This window comes from Schistocerca cancellata, chromosome 5, assembly GCF_023864275.1.
Source record: "Schistocerca cancellata isolate TAMUIC-IGC-003103 chromosome 5, iqSchCanc2.1, whole genome shotgun sequence".
Lineage (NCBI taxonomy): Eukaryota > Metazoa > Arthropoda > Insecta > Orthoptera > Acrididae > Schistocerca > Schistocerca cancellata.
The window spans coordinates 568903919-568919341 of record NC_064630.1 but is presented as its reverse complement, the minus strand read 5'-3'; the positions used below and the strand labels follow the sequence as shown (position 1 = coordinate 568919341).

General features: G+C 42.6%; 1 protein-coding gene across 1 annotated transcript in view; it reads left to right on the top strand.

Annotated features, from left to right (window-relative positions):
- Positions 1–1069: 1069 nt before the first annotated feature.
- LOC126188994 (terminal nucleotidyltransferase 5C) overlaps positions 1070–15423 on the top strand; it is a 96542-nt gene continuing 82188 nt past the window's right edge. The window contains exon 1 of the mRNA XM_049930792.1: positions 1070–1362. The gene's annotated coding sequence lies outside the window, so the exon portion shown is untranslated. The remainder of the gene's footprint in view (positions 1363–15423) is intronic.

Genomic DNA, 15423 nt, shown 5'->3' with positions numbered 1-15423 from the left:
TTTCATGACAAATGACTCTGGATACATGTACTCTTAGGAAATATTCACTACATGATTCGGATCTCTTCTAGTCGATGCTTAATTCACCCGTACGTGTTTCGTGGTGCAGGAAGTTTACTGGGGGGGGGGGGGGGGGTGAGTCACTTACCCCTCCCTGCCTCTCGCTAGGCACGTCCCCATCTGTAGACCTCATTTTGTTAACCTTCACAGTATCAAGGGGGCAGGGGTACTTTATGCCCACATTTTGAAAATATTGTAATCTCATCAGTTACTATATGTCTTAAAATTTTGAAAAAAAATATTTGTTTTTAATGAATTATTCTACGAGATTCCATATGTGTTTTGAAGTTTTCGTTTAAATTTAACCCAAAAATTTGGGTTTCAATAGCAGCTGTCACTTTCCCCAGTGAATTTCGTATTCAGTATTTCCAGGTTCAGGGCCTTACCTACACCTCAATATTTGTTTAAAAGTATTTGAGAGCAAAACTCAACTAAATCTGATTAAAAAAAATTATGGTGGTCATGAAGTCGGGAGTACACGTTGCTGGAAGTGCGTTGATGTTGCTAAGAGGTGCTAAAAGGTATTTTCAGACTCTGGGCATTATTTAAACATCAGTACCTCTTTAAAAAGTATGTTGTTAATGAAATTCAGCGACAATTAACTTATTTTGTTTTCAATATTCTTCGGGTGGTCAAAAAGTACCCTTTCGGTAATGCGTGTTGTAGAAAAAGCCTTGGTTTTACGTGGATTTTACCCTACAAGCGAAAACGATAGCCTTATGATAAGAACATAATTGTTTGATAGTCTTAAGCGAATGGAAAAAGATGTACTCGTATTAACTACTTTCGTCGGATCCCAAACTGATGATTGCACTCGGGAGCTGTGAAGTGTTAACCGTCAAACAATCTTTCGAAGTGTGGCGTATCGAGCAGCTTCTGTTTCCAGAGATTGTTTGCGTGCGGAGGCGCGCTGTCAGTGCTGCCGCCGGCGGTGCGGAAAGAAAACAAGGCGGCATCTGAGCGTCCCCCTGGTGGGGGCAGGCGCGGCGTGTTGAGTAACAGCGAGCACGACACGACGCCGCAGCGATCGCGTAGCCGCCACACTCCAGTCAGTCCGAACGAGGCTTCGGTTCAGGCACAGCCACATACACTAAAGTACTCGAGCGCTGGAATCTAGGTGTCGCAGCTTTCGCTCTGTCATTTGCTCGCTGTTGCGGCGGTAAGGAGTTGAGTGGTCGCAGCTGTCCTGTCCACAGTGTACGACGGCTGGCGCAGGATTGCGGACACACCCACGGGCATCTTCTTCACTGGCCGTTCGACGCTCTTATGAGGACATAGACGCGCTAGCTCACACGACCAGATGTAAGTGTCGCACGCTGAAAGCGCTCATGGTTGTAGATCTCGTTGCGGTGGTAGATAACTCGGTGTTTGCTCCACATACAGGCTCAAGGATAATTCTTGTGTTACTGGTATTGGTCGCCAAATAATGCAAGCGTCGGAGGTCGTGTTGACGTAGCCTTCATAATGAAAACTCAGATTTCTCGTTACCTATATCACTTTCACCTTAATATTTGCAAACGTACTAATAAACTCACGTCCTCTAAATAAAGCGGTTGATATGTAGGTGGTCATGTTTCTTCAGTAAGTTTACATATACCATAAATTTCCTTGCGTTGTATTAGAATGTGTTTTGCTCAATGTATTTTGGACTTCCTCTCTATATGTCTAGGGCGTATGTGAACCAATGAAAGACTAGCTGCAGCTTACAAATCAGTGTATTGAATTACTTGTTTCAAATTTAAATCATACTTATCAGTAAAAACAGGTTGTTTAGCACACTTTTTTAAATTACAGCTATCTGTGGTCTTCGTAACATTTTTAAGCGTTTCCACTGAGTAAGATTACCACGTAACTTTCTGTTTGTGGCTTAGAGGTTACTTAATTTAGAATAGTACGGACAGTTCCTTAATAATTCAATTATCCTGGTTCATTCGATATATGCCGACTAAAGAGAAAACCTAAAGACTAACTCTAAACTGGTAAAGCAGTCGGGGGCCCATTTTCGCAGGCTGCGTTTGCCGATGGGATCTGATTTTCTATTTCACCTGTTGGTTTTCTTGGGGCTTGAAATTACAGTTCAGTGTTTCGAATGGCTTGTTCGTGTGACTAGAAGTTTCCAACGCGCAGGTTAATGCGTAAAATAACTACAGAGAACCATTCGGTAGGAAGACGGTTTACCAGACTGCGTAGTCTTTGGTGTACACATCGCACATCACAGCGCTGGACTTTGCGGTTGAGCCAGTATGCCTTGTTGAAGACTTGATACAAATTTAAACACTTCGACAAAATAACAGCAGTGATGACATGTGCCTGTCATTAAGACTGGAATACTTTAAAGCAGGTGTTTGGTAATATAATGGCATTTTGTAATACTACTTACGATGACGTGCCATTCCACTTGTATTTGCTCGTTAGAAGTGTTATGGTCCTCGCGGAATAACGCATTTTTGGCATTTGAATAGCTGCTAGTAGTAACGACAGCCCGAAGCGATGATCTAGAATGTGGCAACTTTCTGCACTGCAGCATATTAGTCTGTACTAGAAACTAGATATAGGAAACAGTCTGATTATAAACCAGAAGCCTTATTTAAAGTGTCGCGTTGAAAAATAATTCCAATTGTAACGATTGAACTAATAGTACAAAAGTCAGTTTACGAACTGACAGCTCGTAGCGAAATCGGAGCGCTGATCAGTGGGAATGTTAAAAAGCAGATAAAAGCTAATGTCGTGAAGCATAAATACTTAAGTACTTAATACTTAATAAGGTACTTGCTTTCCCTTGCACAGAAGTGTATTTCCGTGTCAATGATTTCCTGAATGACATTCCTCGTATCTCTTACTGACGTTATGCTTTGCCTGTCTAATCTTCTCCTTTACCGCAGTGGTTTCTAACGAGCTAATATTCCGTATTTTAGATGAGATACGTATAAAATCTTCGGTAAGATCATTAGTGTGATACGTATATCGACTGTAGAGTGGATAAGTTACCACCTTTGTCGGTTGAAATGTAATAAGTCAGTTTGCTGGCTTCTCCCTGCTGGTCAGAAGGGCAGTAAGGAAGTGTGGGTGTACAGTTACTGCTTATGCGGCAGTGGAATGAGCCGACTGTCGGCAGCGTCCTTGAGACCTGTCAGCGCTCTGATTACCGCTAGCCTTAAACCTGGCAGCTCTGCGGCAGTGGACTGAGGTCTGCACGTAGTATATGTAAAGACTCGCCGAACAGTCTTCCATTGGCCCAATGCGGTCAGAACACGACAGATGAAATCGAAGCAGCTACAATGAAAGTACTGACCCAGAACTTTGAAGTGCCAAATAAATGGGAAACAATTTATCATATGCCAGATATAGTGCTTGGTGAACCACACCTTTATATTTAAATAGGAGTAAGTCATACAATATATTTGGATCGCGTAATTCATGCTCATCTTTAGAATTTGACATTTACTGGTACCGTACAATGCAGTACTTCCTCCAGTATGAATTCATCATTATCTGTAGCATTGTTTAAGTTTCACGTTTAATACTGCCGGAAGATGGCTTTCGAGAGTGTACCGAGAACTATCGCTGCTTCTGCCACTGCAGAGATAACGAACTTCCGTGCTTGACTTCCTGTCGTTCGTGTAGGGCGTATCCGAGCTAGTTTCCTTGGTGTTGACGAGATGTGTATTCAAGCAGAAATAAGCTTCATAATATAGCTCACACACTAGTTGCGATTTTCGCAGTAGACTTGAACGTCAGATTGCTGGAAGACGGTCATAATCTTCAATGAACCGACAATCGCACATAACCTTAGTCTTGACGGGACACGTGTCGGATATGAAGAAAACTTTAGAGGATCTAGTTCTAAAAGTATTTCTTGTCATAGCAGTGAAGTAAGCCTGATTCTTCTGTTCCATTCTTCGTAGAATCTCTTTAGGAAACGAGCTTCCCATTAATTTCAAGCCGGTCGTAGGTTCATTACGTTAACGATTTCCGGAATAATCTATTATGGCACTCGACTGTTCTAAGATTTTGTCGCAAGCTAAGGCACGAAATATAGACTATAATAAGGAATCCCAGCAGTGTTGTTTTTATGCATTTCAGAAAGTTTGCTTGCATACTGTTAAGAGACTGTAAGCTATCTGTACACGTAAAGACAAACCATTGAGGAATATACACCTGATGGGAGTCATCAGCAAATTGAATAGCAGGGTTACCTGATAATCAGATGCCTTTGTCATGCGAGCTATGATAAAAACGTACAGGGAAGCGCATACAAGAGTTGACGTTGAACGATAGATGGATGAAATGGGTGTAAGAATAGCTGGTTTGCCTTAATGTTCCGCGGATATCTCCTTCGTCATTATATATATCTGGAAACTAATAGAAATAATAGGAATTTTACATATTAGCGCTTCGACTGAGGGTGTTCGTGTATTGGGTACAGCATTTTTTCCTAGAGTCGCAAAATTTTAATCCCCCTGTCATATTGAGTTACCTGTTTCGCAGCTTTCCTGTGTTACTTCAGGTTAACTTCGCCACCCTTCCTTAAATCATAGCCTTAAATGTGTTGGGTGCGTACTTCCTTCCGCATTTTTAAGCCATTTGGAAGTTGTCAGAGGTATCGTGTTAAATGTGCGTGATTGGCGATTATTGACAAACGGAGCCGATGAATGTTGCAAAGCGCTTTTCTAAACTCCAGACGTGCTTGGAGTAAATACCGTGCGATGTTGCCGCCGGTCAGACTTGAATAATCAGCTGTTATGGCAACATCGGTGAATCGCCTGCGGTTTTCCTGTGCTCTTCCGAAACAGGAAGAGGCGTCGAGCGGCAGATGCAGGTGTCCGGTTCGTGCTCATCCTGCGCGTAGCTGCTGCGATGTGTCGTGGCTGGTACGTACAGTCAGCTGGGCGTAAACATACTCGGTTAGGTTAAAAGCTCTCTCTCGAAAAGGTTTGGTCGCGGACATTGTACTTAAAGTGGGTAAGGCGACCGGTCACCAGATTTCACTTAGTGGTTGACAAGTATGATTTTGCGTTGGTGATAAACGACGTTATAGCCCACGATTTTAAACACTTTCAGAACAGTTTTCTACATAACTAAGTTATTTAAAGCCGTTGAACTGTCTCCAGTTAATTTGTGACTGTATTGCAGTAGGACCCGCAAAGTGAGCTGTTAAACCAGCTAAATGCTGCGTGGTTTCAGCGAAACGTACTCTGCGCCGAGAGTAGATACACCCTCCGTCAGCGGTCGTCACTGTTGATGCTGCCTCGGTTTCCAGCCGTATTTTACAAAACTCTTCCAGCAAGAACAGCAGAATCCAAAAACATCAACTATCGTTAGGAGCGTCTTACTAGTATATTTTTATTCAGTAACAAACTAAAGTCCAGACAGTAATATTTTACTGCGTGCTCTTGCCAGAGGCAGTGGTACGTAGGTCGGTTAATGTAGGAGTAACAGTAATGAGTAGGAATATTGTCTTAAAATGCTGACGACGCACTACTCTGCGCAAATAGTACCGATCTGCCACTGTGGACTGTCAGACGGAAGGATCATGGATTCGTGAATGCACGTTACGTAGACGGTTGTGTGTCGTACATGTCCATAGCAAGTAAAGTGAAATTAAATTGAGGCTAATACGATGCGATGAGTAAAAGGAAACATTTAGTAAACACTCGTGATCGTGATTCATAATTGCAGTTACTGTCACAACGTACTATCCTATGCTACGTTCCCAATCGGTAGCAAGATCGGCAGGGGAAGGCGACCATTTGATACTTTACGATGTTAACAGCGCCGATGCTCGCTGAGAAATGATCAGAAGATTTCTGATATACGTCGTAATTGTCTGAGAGACTGAAAACTTCCGTTATTTTTAGTAAACTTTTCAAGTCGTCTGAAGTAAGATGTCTTATTATTCTTAAATCACTTGCATGAAGAGTAACAATTTGTAAAATCGCACTTAACGTCTTTTCGCATAAAAATTCGTTTCATAGTTATTTCGGTTTGTTTCTATGGATCACTAACGCAGGCATCGTGTCCGACCTGGAAAAACTCCCGCCACACTACTCGACGGGAAAGAGGGCAGTGTATTCTATCTAATCAATTACTGCCTTATATCACGCAAAATATTAGAGACCACTGACTTTTACTTCCGTGCATATACCCAAAGCTATCACCCGCCATTCTATCCCTTTGTGATAATTTTGAATTAATAAAGTTAAAACATTTAAAACCGTTCGTTCTACTTGGGCTAATAAAAAGGTCTGATACAAAACGGCGCGCTTCAGTCGCTAGATAGTTTTACATAGTAACGTATGGAGATGCCCAGAAAATGTGCCCGGAAATCAACAAAGAAACCATGATTTGTTGCGATGTCACTGGCCATAGTACCCGCTTAGATACAGGAAATTAGTCACTGTGTATGTCTCCAGAAAAATGCACGCAGTTCCAGTATATTATATCAAATATTTTACTTGAAAAGGTCATAGCTTAAAATACGTAGACTCACTGTTTAAGCCATAAGCTTCAGGCCCGAGGTATCGTCCTAAAATGTCAATATTGGCTCTTAATAAAAAGGTTTGAAGACCATTGCTACAGCTTGTTAAGCTACGAAGATAGCACGGTATTGCAGTTTTTCTGTTAAAATGTACCAGGGAAACGCGGATTTAGAAATAACCAGGTAATTAACTATTTTATAGTAACTAGGTCGTTTCGGCAAATTACTCAGGACAGTTGATAAAATTAGGGAGCATAAAATACAATTCAAGCGAAAGTTAGCTTTCTGGAAAGTACTAGACCTAATAAGTAGTCAGTTTAAAGAAAATTACCTGCAGGGAACTCCATAACGAATACTAAAACCAACATGGATAAGGCTGTCAGATGCTAGATGTCACACATCGCATTGCCGTGACAGGTTCAGTAGTGGCGGAACTGTATTGGAATGGGTTTGGTAAAGATAAAAGGAGCAACATGAACTGTAGTCTCATGAACATGTCTTTGCACGAAATGCATATTTAGTATATATTCCACCAGTCGTAATGACGATGAAACCATGTAAATACAACAGTTGAAAATGTTGTTCTTGGAACAAGTAGCAGAAACAGAAAAAATTAAGATTGGTAACTGTTCTAACAAAAATATTTAATGAAGCACGTGGAGACGGAGAAACAATACGTACTAGTGTCTCAGGATGTTAATTGGATTTATGGTGTCATTTCGTAACTCTAGAGATACATGATGCAAATACCCACAGCTTGTTGCAGTCGTGAGTTTACTTATCTCTAGATAAGAGCAAGATAGTGTCCCCCTGGACTACGTCCCGCGTGATATCATCCGGACTATGCCCCGCATTTTCGTTAAGGGCTGGAGATATCGGCTGCGCCCTCGTTGGCGCACGCCAGCTCCACGACCACAATCACCTTGTAGGCTAAGGTGCTAAGGCGTGGACAGACGGTGGCGGACATCGTCCGCTGCGGCGACACGTGAGTGCCAATGATCGATAGTCTGCGATCGCCGTCACGTGACCCTGTTGCATGTGATCCTGGCGGATCAGGGCACTGACGTAGCCGGAGGTGCTACCTACGGAAACGTGCGGGAAGCGACCGGGCTTCCGACCTACGGCTCTGTGCGTTTACCGTGAAATTGGGTTAGTGGAGAGTTAAAGCCACGCGCTGGTCCGAAAGTGTAAACAGTAAACAAACGCGTTGCGCCGCAGACCTTGGCGGGAACGGGAATTCTTTGCTGCTATAGAGCTGCTCTGACCAAATGACTTCATCATACTACAGCGATTTTTCAAGCTCCCGTCGTATTTAGAATCCTAGTTACCTGAAACTGTACAGTGGTTTTTCGAAAGATATTTTTGAATAATGTGTAAGCATATTGTGCCGTGTTACGCGTCGCATATACAGTATGTCCCAAGACAATCTGAGAAGCAGATACAGCTAAATAAATGTGATCGGAAATTCTTAAGATTATCGTTTGCTGCTGCAGCTATTTGAAAAATTCCTAGAAACTTCACTGTAAAGCTATCGTTTCACAAATTGAATGAAAAGGTTGTTAAAGTGGCTTGTTTTCGTACTGACATGTTTAGAGGTAATACAGGATGTTTCAAAAAGAATGTACGTATTACAAAGTTTTATTTGGTCCAAACTATCGAGCGCTGCACCTCGGCTCGGCTATTGGAGAAACAAATACGTAGTCTAGTTTACATTAATAGCCGCTAGATGCCAGTTGTCTTTTGTTTTGCTTGGTAACAGTCATACGTTTAAAATAGCTAATCCGCAGCAGAAATCATTTTCTGTTCTCGAGTTCACGAAGTGCAATTTCGTGATCACTGTGCAAAGACGTTTCATGTTTCGGTACCAAATTGATCCTCCGAATGGTCTGAACATTCGGAGATGGTATCGACAGTTTCTAGATACAGGATGTTTATGTAAGTTCTGGCCGCCCTCGTGTTCCTGAAGAAATGTTGCACGAATTCACTGGTTTCCAACGTTGTCACCGGGTTTACACCCTCGGACTGCTTCCTATGGGGTGTCGTTAAAGACAACGTTAATGTACCAACACTCCCGCAGAACCTGGAAGAGATGAAGAACCGTCAGTAAGCTCAGCTTACTGACTTCACCAGATACCCCATTGGAACTAGATTCTGTATAGTCTGCACTCAAATAGTTCAGTCTCTAAAAGTCGGTGTAATTCACTAAGATTGTTTTACATCGTGGGTACTGTTCAACTTAATACAAATGTAGCATAAATGGAGACTGGTGAAAAACTAATTCTCAGATACCACGATTTACATCACGTAGTGATGAATTTACTGTCATCAGATCCCCCTGTCCCAATAGCAAGATATTAAATGGAACTCTGCAGGGACAAAACACTTAGAAGGAAAACTAATTGGCTGTCATTCTGGGCGACAGCGGTAGTTGAACAACTTTTTAACGAATGGAATATAGCTATATGGCACAGTTCAGTCACAAAGAAAGTACTGAACTTCTACATACATAGAGGTAGTTCGGAACTGAAACGGCGAAAAAATACAATACATAGTATCAGATGTATACTTACAAACACTGACTACGTCATATAAAATAAGACGTGATTTGTCTTGTTAAACTTAGCAACTGTTTCCTGCTGTGTAATTGCATACATGCGTTAATTTCTGCTGATACTGAGGAGACATGATACTCTCGTTGGCCATACATATGATTGCTGTAATGAAGACAAGTATTTTACCCATGATACCGTTTTATGTAGGGAACGCGTCTGTCTGCAAGAAAAGATACCTTTTGACACGAACATGAGATAATATTCTGACGATTAATTTTGTCGGACTAAACGGTACACAGGGAATCCTGGTTCTGGGGAGTGGGTTGGAAACAGCCGCCTGGCCATTAACGATGATGTTTCGTAGATTTTTAAAACTGGGGATGAAATCATTAGATTCTAAAAGTCGTCACTTTCTCAGTGTCCTTATTTGCTAGATCTTGAGCGTGACACATTGACTGGTTGTTTAACATTTTCATCCTAAATTTGTTTGAGATCTACTGCAGCAAGCAGGGCAGACAGATCTGCTAAGTGAATAGAAGCGCCAGGATAGTAATACAAGAGGACAAGTCATTCAGATGAGAAGGTGCACATGAAAACAATTGCAGACACCTAACTCTCCCCATCGCACCCCCCTCAGATTTAATTCTAAGTTGGCACAGTGGATAGACCTTGAAAAACTGAACACAGATCAATCGAGAAAACAGGAATAAGTTGTGTGGAGCTATGAAAAATAAGCAAAATATACAAACTTAGTAGTCCATGCGAACATAAGCAAAATAAAGGACAGGGTGAGCTCAGGAGCGCCGTGGTCCTGTGGTTAGCGTGAGCAGATGCGCTACGAGAGATCCTTGGTTGAAGTGTTCCCTCGAGTGGAAATTTTAATTTTTTGTTTTCAGTTTGTCACAAACTCTTATGTTTTCATCACTTTTTGGGAGTGATTATCACATCCACAAGAAAACCGAAATCGGGAAAGGTAGAATCTTTTTACCCACTCGCCAAGTGTACATGTTAGGTGGGTCCACAACGTATTCCTGTCATGTGACGCACATGCCGTGACCAGTGTCGTATAGAATATATCAGATGTGTTTTCCTGTGGAGGAATCTGTTGACCTATGACCTCGCGATCAGATGTTTTCGGTCCCCATTGAAGAGGCACATCCTTTCGTCGAATAATCGCACGGTTTTACGGTGCGGTCGCAAAACACACTAAACTTATTACAGTGAACAGAGACGTCAATGAACGGACAGATCATAACTTTACGAAAATAAAGAAAGTAAACTTATCACTCGAGGGAAGACTTAAACCAAGGACCTCTCATTCCGCAGCTGCTCACGCTAACCGCGAGACCACGGCGCTCCTTAGCTCAATCTGTCCTTGATGTTGCCTATCTTGCGCATGGACTACTCACTTTGTATATTTTGCTTATTTTTTCATAGTTCCACACAACTTCTTCCTGTTTACTCGATTGATCTGTGTTCAGTTTCTCAAGGCCTATCCACTGTGCCAACTTATAACTAAATCTGAGGGGGTGCGATGGGGAGGTTCCCTTGTAAGTTGTAGGGGGCTGATGATCTCAGATGTTGAGTCCCATAGTGCTTAGAGCCATTTGTTCCATTTAGGAACAATCATCTGAATTGCTCGTTTTCCTTCAATCAAACCTGGTGGGGATTCCAAACTCTAAAGCAATTCTCAGAGTACGTCGCCCTAGTGTTGGTAATGAAGTCTCCTTTACAGATCAGCTAAACCTTTCTAGAAATCTCCCAGTAAGCAGCAGTCAGCCTTATCTACAACCGGCTGTAGATGCTCCTACGCCTAGGCATTGAATCCATACGAATAAAGCAGTGCAGCACTATTGGTGCATTCGAACGTCCCCTACATGAACATCTACTACCTCGGGGTGCTGTTCTAGCCAGAGGAGCCTGACAGACCGACATCGCGCTTACGCGACTCGGTGTTTGTTTCCGTGTTGGGAGGAGGAAATTTGAGCGGGCAGCGCGCAATGTAACAAGTTGGTGGCAGAAACTGAGAAGCCGGCCAGGGCAGAGGCGCCGTCGCGTCGCAGAGTACGGTTACACAGCCGTTCACGCTGCCTTTCCTTTGTGGGTCGCCCCTTTGGCCAGCCGACACACAGAGCTGCTTCGTATCTGGTGTCGGGCCAGCAGCAGCACCCAGCCTGGCTCTTCACTTCTGAGCGGCCTCGGCTTCCTCAGTCCTTTCTCGTTTTCGGTATAGTGCGACGTACACAGTTCTGCACATTCATAAAGCTCATTGCAGCACTGACAATCTCCTCAAATAACGAAATTAATTGAAGCGGATTTCACCAGTGTTCTTTAGTATTGGATGCAAACAAAAATTTGGAAGTATTTAAATTGGTGCAATGTCTTTATCTACATCTACATCCTTACTCCGCAAGCCACCTGACGGTGTGTGGCGGAGAGTACTTTGAGTACCTCTATCGGTTCTCCCTTCTATTCCAGTCTCGTATTGTTCGTGCAAAGGAGGATTGTCGGTATGCGTGTTTGGGCTCTAATCTTATCTGATTTTATCCTCATGGTCTCTCCGAGATACACGTAGGAGGGAGCAATATACTGCTTGACTCCTTGGTGAAGGTATGTTCTCGAAACAAAAGCCCGTACCGAGCTACTGAGCGTCTCTCCTGCAGAGTCTTCCACTGGAGTTTATCTATCATCTCCGTAACGCTTTCGCGATTACTAAATGATCCTGTAACGAAGTGCGCTGCTCTTCGTTGGATCTTCTCTCTCTCTCTCTCCTATCAACCCTATCAGGTACGGATCTCACACTGCTGAGCAGTACTAAAGCAGTGGGCGAACAAGTGTACTGTAACCTACTTTGTTTTCGGATTGCATATCCTTAGGATTCTTTCAATGAGTCTTCAGCTCTTAAACTGTTGGAACAGCCTTATTAGGAACACAAACACCCAAAGAGCTTCAGCGTAGTACTAAACATAACTTCAAAAACTTGAAGTTTGAAACGTCTAAACAAGTTCGGCCCAAAAATAAATGGCTGACTCGGAAAACAATTAATGCCGTTATCTGAAGTGGCTGCACTCATAAAGAAAATTCAGGAGTTCTGAGCATTTAAAATTCTTCCAGAGGTTAAGGCGACGTAACTGGGAAACACAAATATCGTGATGTATTTTCGTAAGGCAGTGCAAAGGCTCTAAACATAAGCTGAATAGGTTACTGACGAAAAAAAATAATACTAAAGCACTCCTACGTGTTACTGCCAGTTTAATAAAGATAAAGGGTGACATGGCAAACGTTCTGCTCGTGAACTGGTAAAGTCACGAATTAATACCTTGAACGTGGGATAATCTGTGGAAAACGTATGGATCATAGCATAGAGCTTAGTAAGAAATTTGAATTTCTGAGGTTCCTTTTTTGAAGTTACTGGCTTTGGGGCTGTGCCTATACAGCCATCTCAATGTCAATTATGGCGATACCAATGTAAGTCCTGAGGGGAGAAAATCTCCGACCGGCCGGGTATCTAACCCGAGCATCTTCGCTTATCAGCCCGCCGCGCTAACCTGCAGCTGTGGAGCGGGTTTCAGGTCGCGTATGGTGGCTTTAAATATGGCACAGAAAATATTTCCACACCTAAATAGCCGCGCAATCCGTCTGACGTCGCATCCGCGGGGCACACGGGCGGATAACCTGTCTTAGATCGCCGCTAATTGGCATTTGGGACGTAATGAACATATTTCTGTCGTGACAGTACAGGGAGGAGTTCAGCGCACCGGGTTAAACAGGCGACGACCCTAATAAGTCTTCTGCCCTCTGACTTTTACGTGTTTTTTAAAAGAACTGTTCGGTGCGAGGCGGGCTAAATCTTCCGAAGCAGCACATCGGTAACTAGTCGTATTTCATGGACCATATCCAAGAAACTGTTTAGATGCGACACGTTAAGTAGAAAAATGTTAGCGTATTAAACCCGTTGCTGAATGAAAGCTGCGAACGGTAGAACGTCAGTGGAGGATTGACATTGACTTCGTCTGGCACGAAGGTTGGCTGGCGCAAGGTCATCCGCAGGTTTTGTCCTTCGTAGTACCTCAAACATTGTGATTCCGCCGACGTGACTTTAAACTGTTACTCGAGTACTCCCAATGCCGGTTGGCGTTCGGACAGGAATGCCAAAGCGTGCTTCTGTGGTTAAACGTCTTCACCGTTCACTTACTGCAAGCACTCCTTTCCACGAAAATACGCACTATTCTATCAAATCAATTTTGACTACCAGCTGATACGGTTGTCAACGCTTTGTCAGGTACTCATGGCAGAAATTGCTATAAAAAGTATGCCTTATCACTGACTCTAAATATAGTCAATACTTCATTTTAATTAAGTATCCAGACGCAAACACTGTCATCGTAGAGTACAATATTACTTGTTTGTAGATGAACTACAGCACGCGGATTTCACGCAATCTCCAGAAAATCTATATCCAGTGCAATTCACTTACACGATTAATGCTTAAAATAGCACATTGAGAGATACACCTAAGTCTTCGATTAGAAACAATTTTTCAGTGACTGCAGTTCATTACTGCACAGAATTTAGTGTTCGCAGTTTATCATTTGAGTGATGTTTTGCAACATACTCACAAAAATTTAGTGAAACATTTTCTCTTCAGTTTTCTGTACGGCATTGTCCAGATAGCATGGGCTATTAATGACCTGTAATAGTGTCGGAATTTGCAGCTAAATAGCAGGTGAGCTGTTAGTGCAGCACAGTCTCACCTTACAGTAAAAGAAACGCTGGTCAGAACCAGTTGTTGGGAACTCTAATGTATTCTGGGACCACGTCTTAGAAACACCGTTTCGAAATGAATCTAACAATCGAAAACGATTGATGATAATGCCAAAGGACAGTGGAATTCGTTCATTTTTCTGTAGATATCAATCGTAATATACTTTAATATTCACCACATCCCTTCACGAAGCTTTCGGGTAATTAGTAACTGTCTTGCGCTTCTAGAGATCTATTCGTTACGATGAATACATTTTTGTTTGGACGGGATCAACGACGTTACCTTACCTGGTGAACGCCTTCCTCGCTTTGTTACGTGGCTGACCCTCGATATGCTGTCCAATGTTTCTCGGCATCTTGAATTGCAGTGGTCGAAAAGTAGCAGTAAATGGCATTTGCCATGCTCTGTATTTTCAGAGGTACTTCACCGTTCTGAAAGAGGAAGACTTAATCAGTTTCGCTGTGTTCGGGAATTGTTCTGGTAACCTCACGTACTAACATTTCAGGAAAGTACACGCTCTAAAATTTTATAATTTGTATCTATATTTCACAAAAGTTATGTAGTTACGAAATCAGGCCCTCAGTTCCACAAAGATGGTGACCCACACTATTACGTCATAGGCAAGAGTACAAAGTTTTATACGAAATTGCCAAACGCCTTCGTCACGCAGCACAGAAACCTTCTGGAGCAAAACTTTTTGTACTTGTCGTTAGTTGGTCCGGCAAACTGTTTTTTAGTGTTCGGCTAATATAAATTCCACTGAAATACAAATATGTAGACGCTTTCTTTTAACACTCGTCTTCGCCTTTCACTTACCTCGGAGATGAACATTCATCTCTCACTTTCGGATTCGTCTCCGATATTAGACATAACTTAGTTTGGATGATGCTTACCTGTATATTTCAGAGGAATTTTCTGTGGAGTACAAAACACGTATGTAATCCTCATGAATATTCGTAAAAAAACTGTTCAGTTAAAACGCATACACAGGTTTGAAGTAATTGTCTTAAATATCTGGACAATGTCAGAAACACCCCTAAAGCCCTGAATGGAGTTGGCAGTGTACTTTGACTCCGAAAGTCGCCTAACGCTGTGTATGTGTACTTGGTGTAGTATTGTAACTTCTCCCATTTCCTTTTCCTGTCACGAATGTATTGCGGGAACGGCGGTTGTTAGCAGGGGTCCATGAGTGCTAGAGTTTCACAAATTTTATCTTCATGATCTGTCCGCGTTACATACGCAGGAGAAAGTAATTTGACTCGTCTAGGGACGTATGCACTAACATCTTGAACAGTAAGACATCGTGATCCAGAACGCCTAAATGGCAGCGTCTGCCGCTGTGCTTCCCTAAGCGTCTCTAAAGCTTTAGTGCTTACTAAATGAACCTATTTCTACTAATACCATAATACTCTAGTTTTAAATGTGACATTAGCTGCAGATAGAATGATTCCCACCTCAACACTTTCATTACAGTGAATAAATGATCGGATGGCGTTGTTGGCTAGGAGGCGCCTTTCGGGGGAGTTCGGCCACCGTATTGCAAGTCCTTTTCAGTTGACGCCACTTCG